Raw genomic sequence first — 13,057 nt, 5'->3', positions numbered from 1 at the left:
TTTTCCTGAGCAATCGTGGAAGCAGCTAAAAATACACCCTTGGAATTTAAACAGGCAATACGGGCATGACTGACCATTTTTTTTTCTTTCTTCATACGAAGCTCACAGCCTTTAATCAAATGACCAGATTTTCCGCAATAGAAACACAAGCCTTCAAAAAATCGACGGTCTATTTCTTGAGAGCGAGGTGCCACCGATCCAATCTCCATCGGTTCACCACTGTTAGTACACACATTCTCATAACCAGAAACTGACATAGCAGAGGATTTGCTCTCATTAACCCTTGCACGCAGTCTTCTATCCACCCGTATAGCTAATTGCATAGCCTGTTGCAAATCTTCAGGTGTAGGATAAGCAATTAGCAGGTCTTTAACCCTTTCACTGAGCCCAGCAAGAAATAGACTTTTCAGAGCAGAATCGTTCCACCCTGTTTGAGTAGACCAACGACGGAAATGAGTACAATATTTTTCCACATTACCTGATCCCTGTTTTAAACGTCTCAACTCAGTCTCAGCTGATGCGACACGGTCAGGATCATCATATAATAGTCCCAAAGCAGAAAAAAAACTATCCACTGATCTGAAGCATGTATCACTAGGTTGCAAAGAAAAGGCCCACTCCTGAGGCTCTTTGCGCAAAAGTGACATTATGAACCCTACGCGCTGGGATTCATCCCCAGAGGACTTAGGTCTCAAACGAAAATACAATAAGCAAGCATTTTTAAATGAAAAAAATTCTCGGTGTTCACCAAAAAATAAATCCGGCAAACATACCTTAGGCTCCAAGAAATGTGTTCCAGGACAGCTACTCACGTGCTGACGGAGCTCGGCCACCTCCAGAGAGAGTCCCTGCAGGCGATGAGCCAAATCCTGAACCGACACCATGATGGAACAGAAAAATCTTTCCTTAGAGAATTTGCGGGCTGGACTTACTGTTATGTTCTGCTACCAGAGCTAAGGAAAGAGAGGAGATCTGTCCCTACGATAGAACTCAGCTGAATCCCTACGATGTAACAGGGGACCTGATCCTGCGATCAGACCTGCTAAAGTCCTAAGCTAGTCTGTACGGAGACCTATAGATGTGGGGAAGGAATCCCTACAAGTACTAAGGACTGGGAGGAAAATGGACACCTCCTAACAGAAATAGTAGCAGACAGACGAACAAACAACATATATAGAACATAGAGGTCCGAAGACCAAGCAAACTAACAGAGTTAGATACAGAGCACAGGCTAGCTAGAAAGTAGATATACAATGAAGTCCAGCAAAGCCAGAAGGACGGAGCAGGATTAAAAAGGCCAACAAGGTCATGTGACCAGCAAAGGAAAAAAAACCTAAGAGCAAGGTTCTAACAACCGCCTATCTACAGTAACTAGCTAAAATCTCTCAGTATGCAAGAGCAGAATCAGCAGCATCTGTGACCATTTATAATCACAAAATGGCTCTAAAACAACATGTCCGCTCTTTATATAGAGAGGACATGTGATTTCAGCAGCCAATGGCACAAGCACTTCTGTCTGGACAGTGTGGATGCTTCCTGCAACCTGATTGGCTAGTCGTGATTTGTACACATAAAGTTAGGGAAAAAAAAAAGATTACAAGCGCGCCACTCCTCTGAGCTCTTGTAAGCTCTTCCTACTCCCTCCCCTCATCAAACATGTCCCCCCGCTCATCATACACCACCACTAAGCTAGCCAAAGTGTTAAAAATACTTTAGTTGTAAAGCAATAATTTCAAGCACTTTTTCACCATTAAAGCGTCATCACCATTCACCATCTTGGTCGAGTCCTCAAAGTTTTGGAGAACGGCACAGATGTCAGACACCCATGCCAACTGATCAGTTCTTATGTGCAGAGGCTGACCGGAATACCGACCGGCATTTTGAAGCTGGTACTTAACAACTGCCCTCTGATGCTCACAAATCCTTCCCAACATATGCAACGATGAGTTCCAACACGTGGAGACTTCACATACAAATCAGTGATCTGGAAGCTGCAAACGCTGCTGAAGCACTGCCTGGGCAGCGGAAGCTGTAACTGAATTTTGGAAATGGACACACATGTGGCAAACTTTCACAGGCAGCTCAGGCAGATCTGGGCAATAATAATAATAATAATTTTTATTTATATAACGCCAACATATTCCGCAGCACTTTACAATTAATCGGGGACATGTACAGACAATAAATTCAATACAAGGTGAGACAGTTTAAACAGTTACATCAGGAGTGAGGGTCCGGCTGCTCGTAAGCTGACATTCTACAAGGAAATGGGGGGACACAATAGGTGGAAAGTGCTTGTTATTTCAGGTCTGACAATTATAATAAGTCTGGATTATCATATAAAGCTGTATGATCTGGTCATCAGCCTGTATGTTCAAGTGCAATACTCAATTACCGAGTGCAGTTATTGTGTGCATGGAGGGTGTGGAGACAGATGAAGAGTAGGGTTCAGATTCTGAATAATATTTAGAAGAAGGGGACAGGGGAAAGTTAGTTTACTTGGTATTTGAGGTGGTAGGCTTGTTTAAAGAGATGGGTTTTTAAAGCGCACATGAAGACATCGGGGCTAGGCATCAAACGGATCGTTTGGGGTAAAGCATTCCAGATAACAGGCGCAGCACGAGAGAAGTCTTGGAGACGGAGGTGCGAGGTTCGGATTATGGGGGATGTTAGTCTTAGGTCATTTGTGGAACAGAGGGCACGTGTAGGATGATAGACTGAGATGAGAGAGGAGATATAAGGCGGTGCAGAACTGTGGAGAGCTTTGTGGGTGAGAGCGATGAGTTTATATTGGACTCTGTAGCGGATGGGTAACCAGTGTAATGACTGGCACAAGGTGGAGGCATCGGTGAAGCGGCTGGACAGAAATACGACCCTGGCTGCTGCATTCAGGACAGATTGTAGAGGGGAAATTTTGGTAAGAGTGAGACAGATCAGAAGAGAGTTGCAGTAGTCCAGACAAGAGTGAATAAGAGCGACAGTAAGAGTTTTAGCAGTTTTAAAAGTGAGAAAGGATCAAATTCTGGAGATGTTTTTAAGATGCAGGTGACAAGAGCGAGTGAGTGATCGGATATAGGGAGTAAAGGAAAGCTTAGTGTAGCATCGGGTTCTCTGCCCCTTGCAAGGCAGAGACGCCGTCCCTCTCACCTCCCCGCTCCTGGCGTGGCGTCCTCCAGCGCTTCTCTCCCCGCTGCTTCCGGCACGCGCTCTTTCCCCGGCAGTGTGCTTAGGGCGCGTGCGCGCGCTCCCCCTCTCTTAAAGGGACCGCGCGCACCGTCCTAAGGAGCCCCCGGCCAATTGCCGGAGGACCTCCAATAAATAAGGCACCTCCTCCAAAATGGATTTGCCCGAGCAAAGTTGTTTGCACTGTGTCTGATCTTTGCTTCAGCCCTCAGGTCCCGCTGCTAACCTGACTCCTCGTCCTGCCTGCCAGCCTGTTATCTGCCCGTTACCTGCCGAGCCTGCCAGTCTGCTCACCTGGAGCGCTCACCTGTTACCTGCCTGTTACCTGCTTTGGCTATCAGTCCGCTCACCTAGGAGCATCCGCCTGCCTTGTCTGTCAGACTGCTCACCTGGTAGCATCCGCCTGTTATCTGCTGTGTCCGTCAGACCGCTCACCTTGGAGCACCCGCCTGTTACCTGCTGTGTCCGTCAGCCCGCTCACCTGGGAGTGCCCACCAGTTACCTGCCAGTTACCTGCTTCGTCTGTCTGCCCGCTCATCTGGGAGCACCCGCCTGTTTCCTGCCAGCCTGCCTGGAGACCCTGCCGTCACTTGCTGTGACCACCTTCCTGGTAAACCTAAAGACTGTTACTTGTCCTGCTATCACGAACTCTGACCACCTTCCTGGTAAACCTAAAGACTGCTACTGGTCCTGCTATCACAAACTGTGACCACCAGTCAGCTACCAGAGACTTCCGCCTGCTTGCCGTGTCCATCCGTCATACCGCTCAGTTCCAGCCACCTGACCCGTGGGAGCCACCTGCTCTCTTACAAGGTCGTCCCCAGAGTAGCACCTGGTCCCTCTGCCCAGATCCTCCCTGGTCACGGAGTCGTTAGCCGCCGTCTGACCAGGGTCGGTTCGGGTTGATACTTAGTCACGCCCCTCTGGGTCCCTCCTTGCACCTCGGCACAGAGGTTCCACCACCCGGACCCGTAACAGTTTGCTCAGGCCATGGAACCCGGTGGCACCCAAGCTCCCTCGCTCTCTGACCTATACCATGAAGTCTCCCGTCAGAGATCCCAGCAGGAGTCCATCCTGAACCACCGGCGGAATGTCAACTCCCGCCTGGACACACTGACTGCTCCACCAGCAACCATCGCTAGTCGCACGACTCGCACCCCGGCAGCGCCGCTGCCCACCAATACTATGGCATCCTGCCCCTCCTCATTTCGGAGGCGACCCCGCTCAAGCTCGGGGCTTCATAAACCAGTGCACCCTGCACTTTGAACTCTTGCTCACCAGTTTATCTCCGATCGGGCCAAAGTGGAATTCATCATGTCCCATCTCACTGGGGAGGCACTGGCATGGCTTAACCCCCTGTGGGAGAGAGGGGACCCCCTGGTGTCCGACCTGTCGTCTTTCCTCACTGCTTTCCGGAGAGTCTTCGATGAACCGGGACGAAAGACCTCATCTGCCTCCTCTCTGCTACGTCTCCGCCAAGGGAGTCTCACTGTGGGCCAATATGCCATACGGTTCCGCACCCTCGCTTCTGAGCTTGCCTGGGATAATGAGGCCCTGGTGTCCGTCTTCTGGGAGGGTCTTTTGGGTCGGATTAAAGATGAGCTCGCCGGTCGGGACATTCCTACCACCCTGGATGACCTGGTGTCGCTGGCTACCCGGATTGACATCCGGTTTCAAGAACGCACCAAAGAGACCACCCGTGAGAGAAGGTTTCCCCGCCTAGCTTCTACTTTCCAGAGACCTGTCTCCTCTTCTGTCACTCCCTGGGCGCACACACCCAAGCCCATGCAGATCGACCAGACCTCTATGCTAAATACGAGAAGTGCCTTTTTGAGCAGACCTCTCTTCCATTCCTGGGCTATGTTATCTCCCAGACAGGCTTGCGAATGGATCCCGAGAAGCTCTCTGCTGTCCTAAAGTGGCCCCGTCCGGAGGGCTTGAAGGCAATACAGCGATTCCTGGGCTTTGCTAATTACTATCGTCTCTTCATTCCTCAATTCTCGTCTCGGACTGCTCCCATATCTGCACTCACCCGTAAGGGAGTTAATCCCAAGGTATGGCCACCCGAAGCTGAGGAGGCCTTCCTTTCCCTGAAGCAAGCCTTCTCCTCTGCCCCTGTAATGCACCGTCCGGACTGCAACAAACAGTTCTACCTGGAGGTTGATGCTTCCTCCTCTGGAGCCGTAGCGGTGCTCACCCAAAAGTCTTCATCCGGGAGAATGGTAACCTGCGGCTTTTTCTCCCAAATCTTCTCCTCCTCTGAGCGCAATTACTCCATAGGAGACCGAGAACTGCTGGCCGTCAAATTGGCGCTGGAGGAGTGGCGCTATCTGCTTGAAGGGGCTCTATACCCAGTGATCATCTACACGGATCACAAAAACCTGGCATATCTCCAAAATGCCCAGAGACTTAATCCACGTCAGGCCCGGTGGTCTTTGTTTTTTGCCCGCTTTGATTTCATCTTTCATTTCCGCCCGGCAGACAAGAATGTCAAAGCTGATGGCTTATCCCGATCCTTCCTGTCCTCCAACCAAGAGGAGGAGCCTATGCACATTATCGACCCCTCCAAGGTGATGAATGTGGCCCCCTTGGATTTGACTCGTCTTCCACCCGGCAAGATGTTCGTGGCGCCTCGTGACCGTGAGAAGGTTCTTCGCTGGGGTCATTCTTCTAAACTAGCTGGCCATGCCGGCCAAAAGAAGACCTTCCTACTCATTTCCCAGCATTACTGGTGGTCTACCCTGCGTAAGGATGTTGTAGACTTCGTCTCTGCCTGTTCATCTTGTGGCCGCAACAAAGTTCCCAGACACTTACCAGCTGGTCATCTCCTGCCGCTTCCCATACCTGTTGCCCTGTGGCAACACATCGCTATGGACTTCATTACTGATCTTCCTGTTTCTGCCGGGTGTACTGTCATTTGGGTGGTCGCGGACCGCTTTTCTAAAATGGCCCACTTCATTCCCCTGCCTGGTCTCCCGTCTGCACCTGAGCTGGCTAAGGACTTTATCCGCCATATCTTCCGTCTCCATGGCCTACCCCTCCACATCGTGTCGGATCGAGGGGTTCAGTTCACCTCACGCTTCTGGAGAGCCACATGTAAACTGCTGGACGTCACCATGGATTTCTCCTCCGCTTACCACCCTCAGTCCAATGGTCAAGTGGAGCGGATCAATCAGATCCTTACCAGCTATCTCCGGCACTTTGTTAATGCCCACCAATCTGATTGGGTGGACCTCCTTCCTTGGGCCAAATTCTCTTATAATAACCACGAGAGCGAATCCTCTTCCAAGTCCCCGTTCTTTATTGTCTACGGCCAGCACCCCCGGATTCCGTTTCCCATCTCCACCTCTGTGGACAACCCTGCCGCGCAGTCTCTTGTCAGCGAGTTTTCTACCATTTGGGAGAGTACTAGGTCCGCACTTCTTCAGTCCTCCGAGCGGATGAAGAGATATGCTGATAAGAGACATCTGGATCCGCCTCAATTCTGTCCGGGAGACAAGATTTGACTTTCCTCCAAACATGTACGGCTCAAGATACCCTCTTACAAGTTGGCCCTTTCGAAATCCTCAGGCAAATTAATCCAGTGGCCTACAAATTAAAACTCCCGGCCACCTTACGGATTCCCAACTCCTTCCACGTATCTCTCCTCAAGCCCGTTGTCTTTAATAGAGATGAGCGGTGTTCGACTAGAACTGTTCGCCAATCTCAAATTCGAGCTGTTTTGGGCGGTGTTCGAGTTGTTCGACGAACCCGAACGATTTGCAAAAAATTCGGCTGTTCGAGGTTATGTTCGATAACTGTTCGTGCACCAAAAGCGTGTCCTGCATGTCTGGTGCTATTTAGAGCACCAATCATGCAGGGATTGTCTGCCACTCACTGTAATGCCACAGCCATCGTGGTTGTGGCATTACAGTGATTGCCCAAATCGATGGGAACAGTGCCAACAGTGAAACATGAAAAGCCGGCAATTCAGCAGCGGCATACACCGGTACCCGACAATTTAGAACCGAAAGAATAGAGCTTCACACATAGATTAGATAGATATAAACATGTCAGCCACATATATACGAAGTACAGTGAAAGTGCTGCTTACTGTACTTGTCATTTAGCGTAAAGGATTTATCAAAAAAAATAATAGTGTTTTCATGCACCGTCTCTTTAAAAAAGCCGGCCGGCAATTCAGCAGCGGTACCCGACAATTTAGAATAGAAGGAATAGAGAATCACACATAGATTAGATAGATAGAAACATGTCAGTCACATATATATGAAGTACAGTGACAGTGTTGCTTACTGTACTTGTCATTTAGTGTAAAGGATTTATTAAAAAAAATAATAGTGTTTTCATGCACCGTCTCTTTAAGAAAGCCGGCCAGCAATTCAGCATCTGTACCCGACAATTTATAACAGACAGAATAGAGCTTCACACATAGATTAGATAGATAGAAACATGTCAGTCACATATATATGAAGTACAGTGACAGTGTTGGTTACTGTACTTGTCATTTAGTATTAAAATAAAGGATTTATTATTAAAAAAATTGGCGTGGGGTTCCCCTTAATTTTAGGCTCTAGCGGAGGTTAAGCAGACAGCTGGGGCAGATGTTTGAAGCCTGGGAAGGGGGTAATACCCACGGAGCTTCCCAGGCTACTAATATCAGCCCCCAGCTGAATACATAGCCTTTACTAGCTATTAAAATGGGGGACCCCCCCAAAAAAATGACGTGGGGTCCCCCCAAATTTAATAGCTAGCAAAGGCTAGGCAGACAGCTGGGGGCTGATATTAATAGCCCAGGAAGGGAGCCATGAATATTGGCCCCCTCCCAGGCTAGAAAAACCAGCCGTCAGCCGCCCCAGAAATGGCGCATTCATAGGATGCGCCAATTCTGGCACTTAGCCTCGCTCTTCCACGCTGCCCTGGTGCGGTGGCAGTGGGGTAATAGGGCTGGGGTTGATGTCAGCTTATAATGCCAGCTGACATCAAGCCCAGGTTAGTAATGGAGAGGCGTCTATAAGACACCCCCATTACTAACCCCATAGTCAAAGTTAAAAAAAACACAAACACCCAGAATAAAGTCCTTTAATTGAAATAAAGACACAATTCTTTATTGTTCTAAATTAAACCATACTTACCATCACACCCATTCCAGCTGAAGCCAACGATCTCCTGTAATAAAAATAAAATAATAAAGCAACCTCATCCTTACCTTTCCATGGTTCCCACGACAGCTTCAGCTCTGCTACATCGAGATGACAGGCTGGACCGCAGCAGAACGCCGCCATCCAGCCTGTCATCCCGCAGACACTGAGAAGCGCAGGCTTGCTTGCGCTCTGCAGTGTCTGGCTGTGACGGCATAAAGATGAGACGAGTTCATGTCCAATGAACTCGGCGCACCTCATGCACGTCACTTACAGCGTGGGAGAATTCTCACGCTGAAGCGCTGAGTGCAGGAGAATTTTCCCACGCTGTCAGTGAGGTGCATGAGGTGAGCTGAGTTCATTGGACATGAGCTCACCTCATGCACGTCACTGACAGCGTGGGACAATTCTCCTGCACTCAGCACTTCAGCGTGAGAATTTTCCCACGCTGTCAGTGACGTGCATGAGGTGAGCTGAGTTCATTGGACATGAACTCGGCTCATCTGGATGCCGTCACAGCGAGACACTGAGGAGCGCAAGCATGCCTGCTCTTCTCAGTGTCTGCGGCATGACAGGCTGGATGGCAGCGTTCTGCTGCGGTCCAGCCTGTCATCTCGATGTAGCAGAGCTGAAGCTGTCGTGGGAACCATGGAAAGGTAAGGATGATGTTGGTTTATTATTTTTCTTTTATTGCAGGAGATCGTTGGCTTCAGCTGGAATGGGCGTGATGGTAAGTATAGTTTAATTTAGAACAATAAAGAATTGTGTGTTTATTTCAATTAAAGGACTTTATTCTGGGTGTTGTGTTTTTTTTAAATACTTTACTAGAAATTCATGGCGGTCATGTCTAATACTGGCGTGACCCCATGAATTTTGGGCTTGGGGCCAGCTGATAATACCAAGCTGGCCCTAACCCCTTTATTACCCAGTGAGCCACCGCACCAGGGCCCTGGATGAGTTGGGTACAGCGCCAGAAGATGGCGCTTCTATGAACGCGCCATTTTCTGGGGTGGCTGCGGACTGCAATTTGCAGCGGGGGGGGGGGGCCCAGAAAGCTTGGGCCTCCCTGCGCTGCAGATTCCAGCCCCCAGCTGCCTAGTTGTACCTGGCTGGACACAAAAATAGGGCGAAGCCCCACGTATTTTTTTTTTAATTATTTCATGAAATTCATGAAATAATTAAGAAAAAAAGGCCTTCCCTATATTGTTGTGTCCGGCCAGGTACAAATAGTCAGCTGGTGGTTGGGGGCAGCCCGTTCCTGCCTGCTGTACCTGGCTGGACACAAATATAGTGCGAAGCCCCACTTCAATTTTTTTTAATTATTTCATGAAATTCATGAAATAATTAAGAAAAAAAGGCCTTCCCTATATTGTTGTGTCCGGCCAGGTACAAATAGGCAGCTGGTGGTTGGGGGCAGCCCATTCCTGCCTGCTGTACCTGGCTGGACACAAATATAGTGCGAAGCCCCACTTCAATTTTTTTAAATTATTTCAGGAAATTCATGAAATAATTAAAAAAAAATTGACGTGGGGCTTCGCCCTATATTTGTGTCCAGTCAGGTGCAGCAGGCAGGAACGGGCTGCCCCCAACCACCAGCTGCCTATTTGTACCTGGCCGGACACAACAATATAGGGAAGCCCTTTTTTTCTTAATTATTTCATGAAATAATTTAAAGAAAATTGACGTGGGGCTTCGCCCTGTTTTTGTGTCCAGCCAGGTACAACTAGGCAGCTGGGAGCTGGAATCCGCAGCGCAGGGAGGCCCAAGCTTTCTGGGCCACCCCCGCTGCAAATTGCAGTCCGCAGCCACCCCGGAAAATGGCGCGTTCATAGAAGCGCCATCTTCTGGCGCTGTACCCAACTCATCCAAGGCCCTGATGCGGTGGCTCACTGGGTAATAAAGGGGTTAGGGCCAGCTTGGCATTATCAGCTGGCCCTAAGCCCAAAATTCATGGGGTCACGCCAATATTAGACATGACCACCATGAATTTCTAGTAAAGTATTTAAAAAAAACACAACACCCAGAAAAAAGTCCTTTAATTGAAATAAACACACAATTCTTTATTGTTCTAAATTAAACCATACTTACCATCACACCCATTCCAGCTGAAGCCAACGATCTCCTGAAATAAAAGAAAAATAATAAAGCAACATCATCCTTACCTTTCCGTGGTTCCCATGACAGCTTCAGCTCTGCTACATCGAGATGACAGGCTGGACCGCAGCAGAACGCTGCCATCCAGCCTGTCATCCCGCAGACACTGAGAAGCGCAGGCTTGCTTGCGCTACACAGTGTCTCTCTGTGAGGGCATCCAGATGAGCCGAGTTAATGTCCAATGAACTCGGCTCACCTCATGCACGTCACTGACAGCGTGGGAAAATTCTCCTGCACTCAGCGCTTCAGCGTGGGAGAATTCTCACGCTGAAGCGCTGAGTGCAGGAGAATTCTCCCACGCTGTCAGTGACGTGCAGGAGGTGAGCTGAGTTCATTGGACATGAGCTCACCTTATGCACGTCACTGACAGCGTGGGAGAATTCTCCTGCACTCAGCGCTTCAGCGTGAGAATTTTCCCACGCTGTCAGTGACGTGCATGAGGTGCGCCGAGTTCATTGGACATGAACTCGTCTCATCTTTATGCCGTCACAGCCAGACACTGCAGAGCGCAAGCAAGCCTGCGCTTCTCAGTGTCCGCGGGATGACAGGCTGGATGGCAGCGTTCTGCTGCGGTCCAGCCTGTCATCTCGATGTAGCAGAGCTGAAGCTGTCGTGGGAACCATGGAAAGGTAAGGATGATGTTGCTTTATTATTTTTCTTTTATTGCAGGAGATCGTTGGCTTCAGCTGGAATGGGCGTGATGGTAAGTATGGTTTAATTTAGAACAATAAAGGATTGTGTCTTTATTTCAATTAAAGGACTTTATTCTGGGTGTTTGTGTTTTCTTTTAACTTTGACTATGGGGTTAGTAATGGGGGTGTCTTATAGATGCCTCTCCATTACTAACCTGGGCTTGATGTCAGCTGGCATTATAAGCTGACATCAACCCCAGCCCTATTACCCCCTGCCACCGCACCAGGGCAGCGTGGAAGAGCGAGGCTAAGTGCCAGAATTGGCGCATCCTATGAATGCGCCATTTCTGGGGCGGCTGACGGCTGGTGTTTCTAGCCTGGGAGGGTGCCAATATTCATGGCACCCTTCCTGGGCTATTAATATCAGCCCCCAGCTGTCTGCCTAGCCTTTGCTAGCTATTAAATTAGGGGGGACCCCACGTCATTTTTTTGGGGGGGTCCCCCATTTTAATAGCTAGTAAAGGCTATGTATTCAGCTGGGGGCTCATATTAGTAGCCTGGGAAGCTCCGTGGGTATTACCCCCTTCCCAGGCTTCAAACATCTGCCCCAGCTGTCTGCTTAACCTCCGCTAGAGACTAAAATTAAGGGGAACCCCACGCCAATTTTTTTTAATAATAAATCCTTGATTTTAATACTAAATGACAAGTACAGTAACCAACACTATCACTGTACTTCATATATATGTGACTGACATGTTTCTATCTATCTAATCTTTGTGTGAAGCTCTATTCTGTCTGTTATAAATTGTCGGGTACAGATGCTGAATTGCCGGCCGGCTTTTTTAAAGAGACGGTGCATGAAAACACTATTACTTTTTTTAATAAATCCTTTACACTAAATGACAAGTACAGTAAGCAACATTGTCACTGTACTTCATATATATGTGACTGACATGTTTCTATCTATCTAATCTATGTGTGAGGCTCTATTCCTTTTTGTCTAAATTGTCGGGTACCGGTGTATGCCGCTGCTGAATTGCCGGCCGGCTTTTTTAAAGAAAGCGTCTTCTGAGCAGTTTGTCAGCTTTTAGACACCTTTGAAGGTGTTTTCTATGTGTTTCTATGTGTTTTTGTTTGCCTGCCATTGGTTTTAACGGTGTTCGACAGTGTTCTAAGGTGTTCCACGAACAGTTCGACGAACAGTTCCTCGAACATCCCGGTGTTCGACGAACCGAACCGAACCCGAACACTACGGGGGTGGCTCAACACTAGTCTTTAACTCTTTTTCCAACAATCCAGGTACTCCCCCTGCTCCGGTTTCCGCTGAAGACGTCTTTGAGGTAGAGAGTATTCTGGCCACCAAGAGGGTAAGAGGAAAGACCTTTTTTCTGGTAGATTGGAAGGGGTTTGGTCCTTAGGAGAGAACTTGGGAACCCAGGGAGAACATCAACGCCCCGCTTCTCCTTGAAAAATTTCTTTTTGGCCTAAAAAAGAGGGGGCCTAAAGGGGGGGGGGTACTGTAGCATCGGCGTCTCTGCCCGAGCAAAGTTGTTTGCACTGTGTCTGATCTTTGCTTCAGCCCTCAGGTCCCGCTGCTAGCCTGACTCCTCGTCCTGCCTGCCAGCCTGTTATCTGCCCGTTACCTGTCGAGCCTGCCAGTCTGCTCACCTGGAGCGCTCACCTGTTACCTGCCTGTTACCTGCTTTGGCTCTCCGTCCGCTCACCTAGGAGCATCCGCCTGCCTTGTCTGTCAGACCGCTCGCCTGGGAGCATCCGCCTGTTATCTGCTGTGTCCGTCAGACCGCTCACCTTGGGAGCACCCGCCTGTTACCTGCTGTGTCCGTCAGCCCGCTCACATGGGAGTGCCCACCAGTTACCTGCCAGTTACCTGCCTCGTCTGTCTGCCCGCTCATCAGGTAGCACCCGCCTGTTTCCTGCCAGCCTGCCTGG

This window comes from Phyllobates terribilis, unplaced genomic scaffold, assembly GCF_046119375.1.
Source record: "Phyllobates terribilis strain yellow unplaced genomic scaffold, ASM4611937v1 Scaffold_82__1_contigs__length_6685932, whole genome shotgun sequence".
Classification (NCBI taxonomy): Eukaryota; Metazoa; Chordata; class Amphibia; order Anura; family Dendrobatidae; genus Phyllobates; species Phyllobates terribilis.
This window is presented reverse-complemented; position numbering follows the sequence as displayed.